The sequence below is a fragment of the Neoarius graeffei genome, chromosome 4 (assembly GCF_027579695.1).
Source record: "Neoarius graeffei isolate fNeoGra1 chromosome 4, fNeoGra1.pri, whole genome shotgun sequence".
Taxonomy (NCBI): Eukaryota; Metazoa; Chordata; class Actinopteri; order Siluriformes; family Ariidae; genus Neoarius; species Neoarius graeffei.
In genome coordinates this window covers 97,628,212-97,641,199 of record NC_083572.1, presented here as the reverse complement: position 1 = coordinate 97,641,199, position 12,988 = coordinate 97,628,212, and positions in this window count along the sequence as shown.

Sequence of the window (12,988 nt, the reverse complement as noted above, 5' to 3'; positions counted from 1 at the left end):
ACTCTTACAGTAATGCTTTTATGGCTGAGGACTACAGTTGACTTGCTAACTTTAGGACTGCAGTTGTCATGAACAGTTTTGCACTCAAGTTTCCATCAATGAAGAGTTACAACATCAGTGAAACTGTCTTCATGTTAAAACTGTTAATATTATAGTCATGCTGTCTGTTGTTGCCCAAATGAGGATGGGTTCCCTTTTGAGTCTGGTTCCTCTCGAGGTTTCTTCCTCATGTCGTCTGAGGGAGTTTTTCCTTGCCCCCGTCGCCACATGCTTGCTCATTGGGGATAGATTAAGGATAAAATTAGCTCATGTTTTAAGTCGTTCAAATTCTGTAAAGCTGCTTTGCGACGATGTTTTGTTTAAAGCGCTATACAAATAAACTTGACTTGACACTCAGAGATGACATCCTTGAGCAGCGGCGGTTGTGACCATGTAGTCCTATCCTTGAGTGACAGTCCCACTGGCAGGTCATGCAGATAAAAGCTGTAGCAGTCTGTATTGGTGATGGTGCTTTCCTGCGCTGCCATTTCTCTTCGTGTTTGTTGGCGATGGTTTCTTCAAGCACCCCAAGGCTCTTCTCCAACTCTTTCCCACCTCTCTCCATCTTGCACTAGTTGCTTCCAGGCACTTGCATCGATGTTTAGGGCTTTCAAATCCCACTTGCACACATCCTTATATCTCAGGTGCAGTCTTCCAGTGGGACACTTGCCTGTTGCTAGTTCACCATACAGCAGGTCCTTCGCTATTCTACCATTCTCCATGTGTTCCACGTGCCCTAGCCACCTCATCCTTCACTATTTTAGCAGGCTGTACATACTGGACATACTGGTGCGTTGTACCACAGCAGTGTTCATGACGTGGTCTCTCAAGGTCAGTGGTTTTCAAAGTGGGGGTCGCGGCCCCCTGGGGGGCCGCCAGGGGGTGCTGGGGGGCCTTAGAAAGTTGGAGGGACAATAACAAAAAAATTGTGAAAAAAAAATTTAAATAATAATTATTAAATATATTGCAATTAGTTTTTTAATCATTAGTATAAAATATAATTATTAATAATAATACATCATATCAAAACGTTGTTTGCCATGCTCATCTCTCTGATTGCCTGTGACATTGTGGTTTGCACCATTTATCAAGCTGCTTTGCTCCTCAAGCTAGCGTATTGCTAGCGCAAAATGGACAGGTTTTTGAAGAAGAGACCGAAGGAACAAACCAACAGCCCTGCTGTGGAGGACACTGCTGCGAAAAAATCTAAGAAGTCCTGGCCAATTAAAATCCGAAAATATGAGGCAGCATACATTAAGTATGGCTTTACAGCCTTACAGAAAAATGGCCATGATTGCCCGAAATGCATCCTCTGTCTGGAGACCCTGTCAAACGAGTGCTTACAACCTTCGAAACTTCAGTGTCACTTGGTACAAAAACATCCGACAGATGCCGAAAAAACAGTAGATTTCTTCAGACGCAAAGAAGAGCATTTGGTCAGGCAATCTGCTGCATTCACCCAGCAAGCTACTGTCCCCGAGCAGGCCCTGAAGGCATAATTTTTAGCCTCATACCACATTGCTCGTGCTAAAAAACCTCACTCAATTGGAGAAGATTTGATTTTACCAGCCACCAAAGACATTGTCCGAGAATTGCTTGGTGAGGATGCTGCCAAAAATAAAAAATAAAAAATTCGATGCTGTCCCACTCTCTGATAACACCGTGAGCCGACAGATTGGTGACATGGCTCAAGACGTATCTGCTCAGCTGTTGGAGCAGGTGAGAGCCAGCGAATACTTTGCACTTCAGCTGGATGAGAGCACAGATTTATCCAATGAGGCCCAACTGCTTGTGTACATCAGATTTATTTCACAGGAAAGATTTGTGGAGGAAATACTATTTTGTAAAGCATTTGAAAGAAGGACTACTGGGAAAGACATTTTTCAAGTTTTAGACGATTACATCGAGTCTAACGGATTGGACTGGACCCGTTGTGTGGGGGTGTGTTCGGAGGGAGCCGCGGCAATGACCAGGAAGATCAGTGGAGTGACCACTCTCATTAAGCAGAAGGCCCCGCATGTAGTGGCCACACACTGCATGCTCCATCGCAAGGCACTGGTTGCAAAAAGGATGGATAATGAGTTGAATCAGGTACTACAGGAGGTTATACAAGTAGTGAATTTTATTAAAGCCCGTCCCATGAAACACAGACTGTTTACCCTGCTTTGTAATGAGATGGGCGCTCGTTTTGAGGGGCTGCTGCTTCACTCGAATGTGTGCTGGCTGTCATGGGGCGCAGTTTTGAACCGTGTCTATGAGCTGCGGAGGGAGGTTGCAGAGTTCCTCTCATCTGAAAAGCATCAGCTGGCAGATCGGTTCACCGATTCAACCTGGATCCGCAAACTTGCATACATGTCAGACATTTTCCAGCATCTAAATGTACTGAATCAAAGCATGCAAGGATGTGACACGTACATACTCCAGGTGCAAGACAAAGTGCGTGCTTTTTCCAAAAAGATCATGCTGTGGTCAAACAAGCTCCAGGAGGGAGTTACAGAAATGTTCCCACTACGTACTTCACCAGGAGCTGCTGTCATGTGATGATTTGGGCTCCATCTCTCCATTGATCCAGTCCCACCTGGAGCACCTCCAAGGATATTTCAAAGACTATTTCCCTGACCTCGAAAACACACATTTAAACTGGGGTTAGAAACCCCTTTGCCCCCGGTGTCGGTTCTAGTCTGGACTTAAAGTCACAGGAGGAGCTGATTGAGATGACAAACTCAGGGGATTTAAAAATGGACTTTGAGGCTCTTCCTCTGTCTAACTACTGGCTACATGTAAGAAAGGACTATCCTGGCTTGGCTGACAGGGCATTGAAATGCCTTCTCCCTTTTGCAACAACCTACTTGTGTGAGTCTGGCTTTTCAACTTTAAAGGTACTCAAAACCAAACATAGAGCACATCTACATGTGGACAATGACATGCGTATGGCACTGACGGAGATTAAGCCCAGGGTTGAAAAACTATGTAGGAGCCACCAAGCCCATCCCTCCCACTAGTGTAACCCGTCTGTCACTCCCAGACACACACACACACACACACACACACACAAAATTGAGAGTGGTTTGATTTCTTTTGTGCTGTTCTTATCAACAGTTTGTTGAAAAGTTTATTGTTCAGTGCGAAAATATTTGTGTTGAAAACATGTGAATTGAATATTGAATAAAAGTAAGAGAAAACATTCTAAAAGTTGATGTTTCTTTACATATTTTGTAGCATTGTCTGTGGGTTTGCAAAGGGGGTCCCTGGCCAGAAGCTAATGCTGTTTGGGGGGCCTTGGCATGGAAAAGTTTGGGAACCCCTACTCTAGGTGATGCCCAGGATGCAACGGAGGCAGTGCATGTGGAAGGTGTGCAGTTTCCTTTCCTGGTGGGCTTTCAGTGTCCAAGACTCATTGCCATATAGGAGAGTGCTGATGATGCATGCTCGGCAGACATGGATCTTGGTTTTCAGGTTTAGCTTGTTGTTGGTCCATACCCTGGAGGACAGCTTGGACATTGTTGTGTTAACTTTCCCAATGTACTTTCCCAGTTCAGAGTCCAGAGAGAGGGTGTCTGCTATTGTTGAGCCAAGGTATGTGAAGGTGTTGACTACATCCAGAGTATGCTTGCCGATCTTGATTTCAGGGATTCCCTTGGCACCCTGAGCCATGATTTGTGTCTTTTTCAAGCTTATGGTGAGGCCAAAGTGGTTGCAGGCATCACTGAAGTGAATCATCAGGCACTGTAGCTCTTCAGCTGAATGAGCACTGATGGCAGCATCATCAGCAAACAGGAAGTCCTGTAGGCATTTAGTCTGGACCATAGTCTTGGCACGAAGTCTTGAGAGGCTGAACAAGTTTCCATCACTTCTTGTTCTGAGATAGATGCCCTCTCTGGCAAAGCCAAACGCATACTCCAGGAGTACAGAGAAGAAGATGCCAAATAGCATGGGAGTGAGCACGCATCCCTGCTTGACACCACTGTGAATCTCGAATGCTTCTAAGACAGAGCCATCAAAGACCACTGTGCCTTTCATATTCGAATGGAAGGATTCAATGATACTGAGGAGTTTGGGGGGCATCCAATCTTTGTGAGGATCTTGAACAGTCCTTCCCTGCTGACAATGTCAAATGCTTTTGTCAGGTCGATGAAGGCCAGGTACAGTGGACGTTGTTGTTCACAGCACTTCTCCTGCAGCTGGCATACAGAGAAGATCATGTCAATGGTGGATTGCTTTGCTCTGAACCCGCATTGTGACTCAGGGTAGACTTGCTTAGCAAGGACCATGAGCCATTGTAAGGTGACTCTAGCAAACAGCTTTCCCACGATGCTAAGGATTAGATTAGATTAGATTAGATTAGATTAGATTAGATTAGATAAAACTTTATTGATCCCTTTGGGAGGGTTCCCTCAGGGAAATTAAGATTCCAGCAGCATCATTACAGATAAACAGAGAAAAGAAATAGAGAAAAACTTCTAGATAAATTAAAATAAATTAAGTATTTACATGTACAAATATAAAAGAATGAGATATGGGGAAGAGAGGAAGGGGGAGGGAGGAAGAAGTGGGGTTTGGCTAAGTGTGTGTGTGTGTGTGGGGGGAGCAGGAGAGATATTGCACATTATATTGCACATTGTCCAATATTGCTTATTGCTAGGCTAGTCTACTGCTCCTTCCCATCCTCTGTCCTCCTGTTACCCCTCCTCCCCCCCAGAGAGGAGTTGTACAGTCTGATGGCGTGAGGGACAAAGGAGTTTTTGAGTCTGTTTGTCCTGCACTTGGGAAAGAGCATTCTGTCACTGAACAGGTGCCTCTGGTTGCTGATGATGGTGTGCAGAGGGTGACTGGCATCATCCATGGTGTTCAATAGTTTGTCCATAGACCTCTTCTCTGCCACCATCACCAGAGAGTCCAGCTTCATGCTGACCACAGAGCCGGCCCGCCTGATCAGTTTGTCCAGCCTGGATGTGTCCTCCTTGGATGTGCTGCCCCCCTAGCACACCACGGTGTAAAACAGGACACTGGCGACTGCAGGTTGACAGAACATCCACAGGAGTTTCCTGCAGATGTTAAAGGACTGCAGCCTCCTAAGGAAGTATAGACTGCTCTGTCCCTTCCTGTATAAGTGATTGGTGTTGCAAGTCCAGTCCAGCTTGCTGTCCAGCCACCGCCCGAGGTACTTGTAGGAATCCACAGCCTCCACCTCAACTCCCTCAATCAGAACTGGTCGTGACCTTGGTCTGGACCTCCCAAAGTCAATGACCAGCTCCTTGGTCTTCGAGGTGTTGAGCTGCAGATGGTTCCTGTTGCACCACACAGCAAAGTCCCTCACCAGGCTCCTATACTCCTCCTCTCTGTTGTCACTGATACACCCAACAATGGCTGTGTCATCGGCAAACTTCTGAATGTGACACAGCTCTGAGTTGTAGCAGAAGTCTGCGGTGTACAGGGTGAAAAGAAGAGGGGCCAGCACCATGCCCTGGGGTGCTCCAGTGCTGCTAATTACAGTGTCAGATGTGATGTCCTTCAGCCTGACATACTACGGCCTGTCAGTGAGGTAGCTGGAGATCCAGGTGACCAGGCAGGGGACCACTCACATCCTGTTCAGTTTGTCCTGAAGCAGTAGGGGCTGGATGGTGTTGAAGGCACTTGAGAAATCCAAGAAGAGGATCCTCACTGTGCCATTTCCCTTATCCAGATGCGAGTGGGCAGGTAGAAGATGGCGTCTTCCACACCAACACCTGCCCAATACGCAAACTGCAGACAGTCCTGGGCATGTTGTACCTGGGGTCTGAGGAGGCTGAGGAAGAGCTGCTCCAACGTCTTCATCAGATGTGAAGTAAGCGCCACCAGTCGGAAGTCATTCAGCTCGCTGGGCCGATTCTTTTTGGGAACTGGAACAATACATGATATCTTCCAGAGGGTTGGCACTCTCCCCAGCTGCAGGCTGAGGTTGAAGATGCGTTGGAGTGGTTCACCCAGTTCAGCAGCGCAGGTCTTCAGTAGTCGTGGACACACCTTGTCTGAGCCTGCTGCTTTCCTGGGGTGAAGCTTCCTCAGTTGACCTCTGATCTGGTCTGCAGTAATGCATGGAGGAGTCTGTGTTGAGGTGGGGGAGGAGGGGGCTGCTGTGATGACTGGGGGGAGGTGTGTTGAGGGAAGAATGAGAGATGGCTGCAGTGAGGGAGAGGGTGGGGGGATGTGGGCTGGTTGAACCGATTGAAGAAGTCATTCAACTTGTTCGCCTTCTCCACTGTCCCCTCAACGACTCTGGTCTTTGTATTGTGGCCTGTGATGGTTTTCACACCTTCCCAGACCTCCCTCATGCTGTTCTCCTTCAGCTTCTGCTCCACCTTTCTCCTGTAGCTGTTCTTAGCTTCCCTCATGCAGCATTTCACCTCCTGCTGTGCTGCTTTCATCGCCTCCCTATCACTGCTCCTGAAGGTGGCCTTCTTCATGTTGAGGACAGCTTTGACTTCCTGTGTTACCCATGGTTTGTTATTAGGGTAACACCATACAGTCTTAGTGGGGGAGACCACGTCTACACAGAAGTTGAGGTAATCTGTCAGACAGTGTGTCAGCCTCTCTATGTCCTCACAGTGTGGGCTAAGCAGCACATCCCAGTCTGTGATGTCATAGCAAAGGGAGATAGTGCAGTAATTATTGCAGTCGGAACGGTTGCCTTTGTTCTTATAGAACATTACAAAGTTAGCATCCCTCATGTCTTATGGCACTTGGCCTTCTCTCCAGCATAAGCGAAGAATATGGAGCAATTCTGGCACAACATCTTCCTGGCAGCATTTCAAGATTTTGGCTGGAATGCCATCTCTTCCTGGTGCCTTACCAGAGGCAAGTGATTTCAGGGCCTTGAGTAGTTCTCCTTCTGTTGGTTCTTCATCAAGTTCCTCTAGAACAGGCAGCTGTTCGATGGTGTTGAGTGCTGTTTCTGAGACTTGGTTTTCTCTAGCATAGAGCTCAGAGTAGTGCTCTACCCAGTGCTTCATTTGGAGTGCTCGGTCTTGTATGATGTCTCTAGCTATGGATTTCAGGAGAGCAGACTTCTTCTGGACAGGGCTGACAGCCAGCTTGATGCCTTCATACGTGCCTCTGATGTTGCCAGTGTCTGCTGCTGTTTGGATCTTTCTGCATAGCTCCATCCAATAGTCATTGGCTCAATGGCGGGCTGTTGCCTAGACTTTGCTGCGGGCAAGGCACACTGCTTCTTTGGTTTGGTCACTAGGAGATGCTCTGTGGGCTGCTAGCACTCTGTTTCTCTCATCAATGATGGGTATCATGGTTTGAGAGTGTGCTTCAAACCAGTCTGCTGAGTTCCTTGTTTTCTTTCCAAAGCAGGACATTGTGGATGCATGGATGTTGCCTCTGAAGTGCTCCCATCACACTTTTGTACTTATGGTTGGGGGTTCCATGAGAAATCCCTGCACTGCAGTTCTAAATTTGCCGACTATCTACTGTATATGAGTTTTGCAGACATCTATACATGCTCTCCCAGTCTCCTTTGAGCAGTGGATCCCCTTGACTTGGAGCTTCACTTAACTGCAGACTAGAGAATGGTCCGTGTCACATTCAGCACTCTGGTAGCTTTGGGTGATCCTAACAGTTAACAGATCTGAGCATTTGGTGAGGACCATGTCGAGCTGGTGCCAGTGCTTGGACCTGGGGTGGCGCCATGACACCTTGTGCTGAGGCTTGCAGTTGAAGAAGGTGTTTGTGATGCACAGACTGTGGTGGCAGCAGAGCTCTAACAGGCATTGACCATTCTTGTTGATCTTACCAATGCCAAAGTGTCCCAGGCAAGTAGGCCAGGAGTTGTAATCTGCTCCTACTCTGGCATTGAAATCGCTGAGGATGAACAAGAGCTCTGTGTTGGAGACTTGGCTGATGGCAGAACTCAACTCATCATAGAACATGTCTTTGGCTTCTTGGGATGATGTCAGTGTGGGCGCATAAGCATTAATCAGTCTTACTGGTCCTACGGAAGTCTGGAGCTACAGATTGGTGATCCTTTCAGAACACATGTCTTCTGTTGGTGGAACCACAGCATTCAGTAGTGCATTGCGAACAGCAAATCCAATGCCATGCTCTCATCTGCCACTGGTGGGTTTTCCTTGCCAAAAGAACGTGTAGTTCTTTTCTCAGATGGATCCTGATTCTGGACATCTTGATTCCTGAAGAGCAACAATGTCCATCTGCAGTCTGTTCAGTTCAGAGTCAATCATGGCTGTTTTCTGAGCATCATCTACATCTTGTAGGTTGTCTGTGAAGCCAGGCATCATTGTCCTAATCTTCCCGGTGCCCAACTTTAGGGCAAGGTGTTTTCTTCTAATAGCTTGTGGTGTAGGGTTTATTGATCTGCTTTTCAGTTTGACCCTAAACTGCACACACCCAGTGCAGTTAGTGGACCGTGGCGGGGCAGCACCTTATTGGCTGGGGGCTGCTCAGCTTGAGGCAGGTGATAGCTGCCCAGTGAGACTACGATAGCCTCTCCCACCAACAGAAGCAACCCCTGGCTCCTAGCTCTTCGCCAAACAAGCATGAGGCTTATGACCAGTAACTGTTGCTTCCTGTGTTGTTTCTGCCACTTGAAGCAAGCGGCATTGGAGTGTCTTCTCCAGAGCACAAAGCCTGGGTATAGCATATGGAGGACAAGGTATCACCCAAGCACACAGTCCCCCCTCTCCACGTTGTTGGGGTGGTCCAATGGAAAGACAAGAGCCGATATGATTGGTTCCAACTTCGTCGCAGGAGCTGCCAAGATGAGGATGCTCGCATCATCAGGTTGCCTGATGGGGCCCCACTCTGGTGATTTTTCATTCGGGGTTCGCTCCCCTAGTCTTTGTGTGGAATGCAAAACCTACAAGGCAGCAGGTGGGTTTGGTTTCGGAGTCGCCCTCTCCTAGCCTTTGCCTCTAATAGCAAACCCTACAAGGCAGCAGGGGGCTGCAGTTTAACATCTTGCCCAGGAGAAGACCAAAAAGCCTGAACAGCAACCCAACTTATACTGTATACAAGCTATATCCATGTTGACAGTTCAAGTTCACAGTTACTTTTAGTCATAGTTAATTGTCACATTGCAGTTGTTCAAAACAAAACGGCTTTGCTGAGTGAAGTCCATAAGTGAAGTCCTCTTGTAAAAGTCTCTGTCACTTTTCCTCACCTCCAAGTAGAACTCTGACAATATTTCCGCTATTGCTCTCTTTTCCAGTTTTTTGATGTCCATTGATATGTTTTTCTCTTGTAAATAAGTGTGAAGAATATCCAGTGAAGTTTTGGTAGACTTTTGGGTGTTCAGCACATCTTTTTCTTTCAAAATTCTCTCTAAATCTTCTGCTTTTAATGAAGTAAACTTCGCAGCCACGTTTGTGTACAAACTGTCAGTCACTCACTAGCACGGAAGTTTTACATCTCCAACGTGTCTCTTTTCCAGTTTTTTATGTCCATTGGTCTGTTTTTCTCTTGTAAATATGCGTGAAGAATATATAATGAAGGTTTGGTAGCCTTTCAGGTGTTCAGCATGTCTTTAGTTTCAGTTTATTTATTTAGTGCTTTATCTGAGAACTGAATTAACCCTGTCTTCTCTCTTTCCTGGCTGACAAATAAATGATTGTGTGCATGCCCAACAGCAAAGTTTTGCCATTGGAGCATCGCATGAGCTCCAAGGTGTGACGTTGTGTTGTCTTGACAACGTGCAATATTATAACAATATTGCACGCTCATTCTCCATTGGGGAGAGTGGCGTAATACATGGAGGATAAGTGATATAATAATATTGCATGCCATCAGTAAACTCACTAGAAGGGATTATAATACATTTTTATTCCATGGAAAAAGTGGTCCGTATGCAGAATAATCCCCGATATTTCATTCTAGATAACGTCACTGCCAGTGTTTTCCCTCTGATTTGATACATGTTGTCAAAATGACAAACCAGTTCAAAATTAAAATTCTTTTGATTTACTTGTGTATTTTTTGTGGTTGTGTCCAAATAATATCAAGAACATTACATGGCTGCACAAATATATAAAGTTTATCTTCTCATGTTGAAAAATATATCACTTGTTCACTGTTCTAACTGAATATGTTCACCAAACAAAGATAAACTTCATGCAACCGTGTAATATCCTCTATATACAGGGTGGGCCAAAAGTAGGTATACACTGTTTTGTGTACTGATATGGCCCACCCTGTATATGCTCTTTAATATAAATGCTGGTTTTGCAATGATAAACATCTGTAGTACGTGACAAAGTATTTTGTGTCAAGGAGCTATATTTAACAACTTTATTATTACCATTCTGATCTTATGAATCAGGTTTTACTAAGCAGGAATGGGCTGTGGTTAAACACTGTTGCAGCTAATCATCACGTGAGGGCATGGTCATCGGACCTTTTTTTTTGTGTGCGTGTGTGAGAGAGTAACATACACACACTTCAGCCAAGCTTCTCTCATCATATCATCTGTGATCTCATTTTGGCATTCTATTTAAATCATTTTCTCCTTCAGTACTCATTTCATTTTCTCTGTACAGGCTCAGAAAAGATGGATTTGTAGAGATGAGTTTCTTTCTGTGTCAGAGGAGCTCTGGGAATACGCTTTGCCACGTGAATAAAACACTGCTCATTTTTGCATGAGTCATGAAAACAAAAAATCTACACTTATTTTTTGTGTCAAATCTACAGCACATTGTGTTTTAAGCCATGTTTTATAATACACAGCACAAAACTCTGCAGATAAAAGTTCAAACTGATCAGCTCCCACTGGAATTTCTTTAAATATCACATTTAACTTGTACAGTACATCTCTGCAGATATGGTATGACTGGTGCAAAACAAAATCAGCCAACACTGCAAAACGTGGCGTTTTAGGAAGTGAAAATGTCTTGGGAAAAAAATTTATATATATATATATATATATATATATATATATATATATATCGTATATGTATATTTAAAAATACACATTAATACTATCTATGGAGATAGATAGTGGCAAGACAATTTGCACTTTCAATAATTTCTTTGAACTGTTCTTTTCTGTGACAGAATGTAGAGCATACATCTTTAATTAAAAAAAACACTAGAATTTGGTGCACAAGTTTTAATTTTCTTTGGGTTTTCTGAAATCAACACAGGGTCAAAATTATACATAAGGAATAAAAAAAAATACATACGCTCAATTAGATTATTAATTCAGAGGTGCTGAAACTTCCAAAATGTCTCTTATCTTGCCAAGGCCTCTTAACTTCCTGTTAGTGATCATGATTGACTACAGCTGGTAGGTTCTCTGTGCCTTCATTAAAAGGGTTTGTTTACAGCACTCATTGACTCCTAGTGACCAAGGCCCTGTACTACGAAGCGGGTTTTCTGGCTTACCAGGGTGACTTCGAGAGTAACTTGATCACGTGCAGCGTAACTTCCCGATTAACCCATACTACGAAAGTTGGCTATGTTCAAACCGAGGTATGCTGCCATGGCAACTTACGCTGCATCTCAAACCTGCTCGTCTCAGGTTATGTTCTTGGTTAACCCGAGGTTTCCGATTAACCACACCCTTTTTAAACACCACCTCTCCACCGACATTTCCTCTAGAGACAATGCCAGCATACCTGGATGACCCGTGCGATATCGGAGCGCAGATTAGAGATGGGATTTATGGCTCTTTGATGGGATCCGCATCTTTGTGATCCGTTCTTTGAAAAGAGCTGTTCAAAAGACTGGCTCATTTGGCTCTTTTTAAATATTTATTCAGTTTTAAGAAGACAGCGTCTAAAGAAGCCAGATCCCTCTGCTTAGACAGTGACAATATTTCTGGACATACCTTTTATATAAAGCAACCTAGACTTACATTATTGTAACCCCTAAACGCTCATAAATAACCATTAAAAAACAATGAGGGCTTCAATGAATGTCCATGCAGAACGGCTTTTCTGTAAAAAAAAAAAAGAACCCACTCAAGAACATAGTTATCAAGAATGCAAGAATATTTTATAGAAAAACACTTGTTTTACAAAAATATTTAAGTCTGAGATATAAAATAGATACAACTACAATAAATATAACACAAGAACATTTTAATAGAAAAAAACTTATATTAAAAATATTGAAATTGTAACAAAAATAGATACAACTAAACAGTCAGATAAATAGATAAAGTTATAACAAGAACACAAGATTATTTTAATAGGAAAAAACAATTAATGCAAAAAATATATTATTAGAAAAATAGATACAACCAGGGGTTAAATTGGGCCGGGGCTGTCCGGGGCTGAGCCCCGGCACATAAGCTCGGAGCGGATGGCATATGATCACGCACACATCAAAAGCAACAAACCCTTTTCACAATTTTCAGTTCTGAATAATTAAATATCGTTTTATTAATCAATAAACCCATGACTTTTATGAGATAGATCATAGTTTTCCTGATAACAAGACGACCTGTCAAAGCTATTTAGAACAGAACTTGCGATCAGAGATTCTGGTTTCTGGAACACTGCGTGGGTTGCCAATTTCGCTTTTTATAAGCAACTTTGGGGTTTCTTTTTTTGTGAGCTCGCTTTAAAAAAAAATCAGAAGTCGTGGTTTGCAGGTTTTTGGGCTTGTGTTTCAGCATTGTGACTTGTTTATAATTTTCTCCGTACACCGTCTCCCCTTTTACCTGCATACGATCCTAATCCATCAGAGGTGCTTGAACGAACTGTCTGTGCATTTGGTGAGTTCAATTTCCATAGTCCCCAGTTATCAACAGAAATTAGCCAGGGGGAAGGGGGAGATAATCATTATCATATTTTTTATTATTAAAAACAAAATATCAAATAATACTAAAGAGGGGAAAAATAATACTGATCTAAATATGTTGTGTTTTTATTTTTAGACAGTATGTGTTTAGCAAAACACATACTGTCTAAAAATAAAAACACAACATATTTAGATCAGTATTATTTTTTCC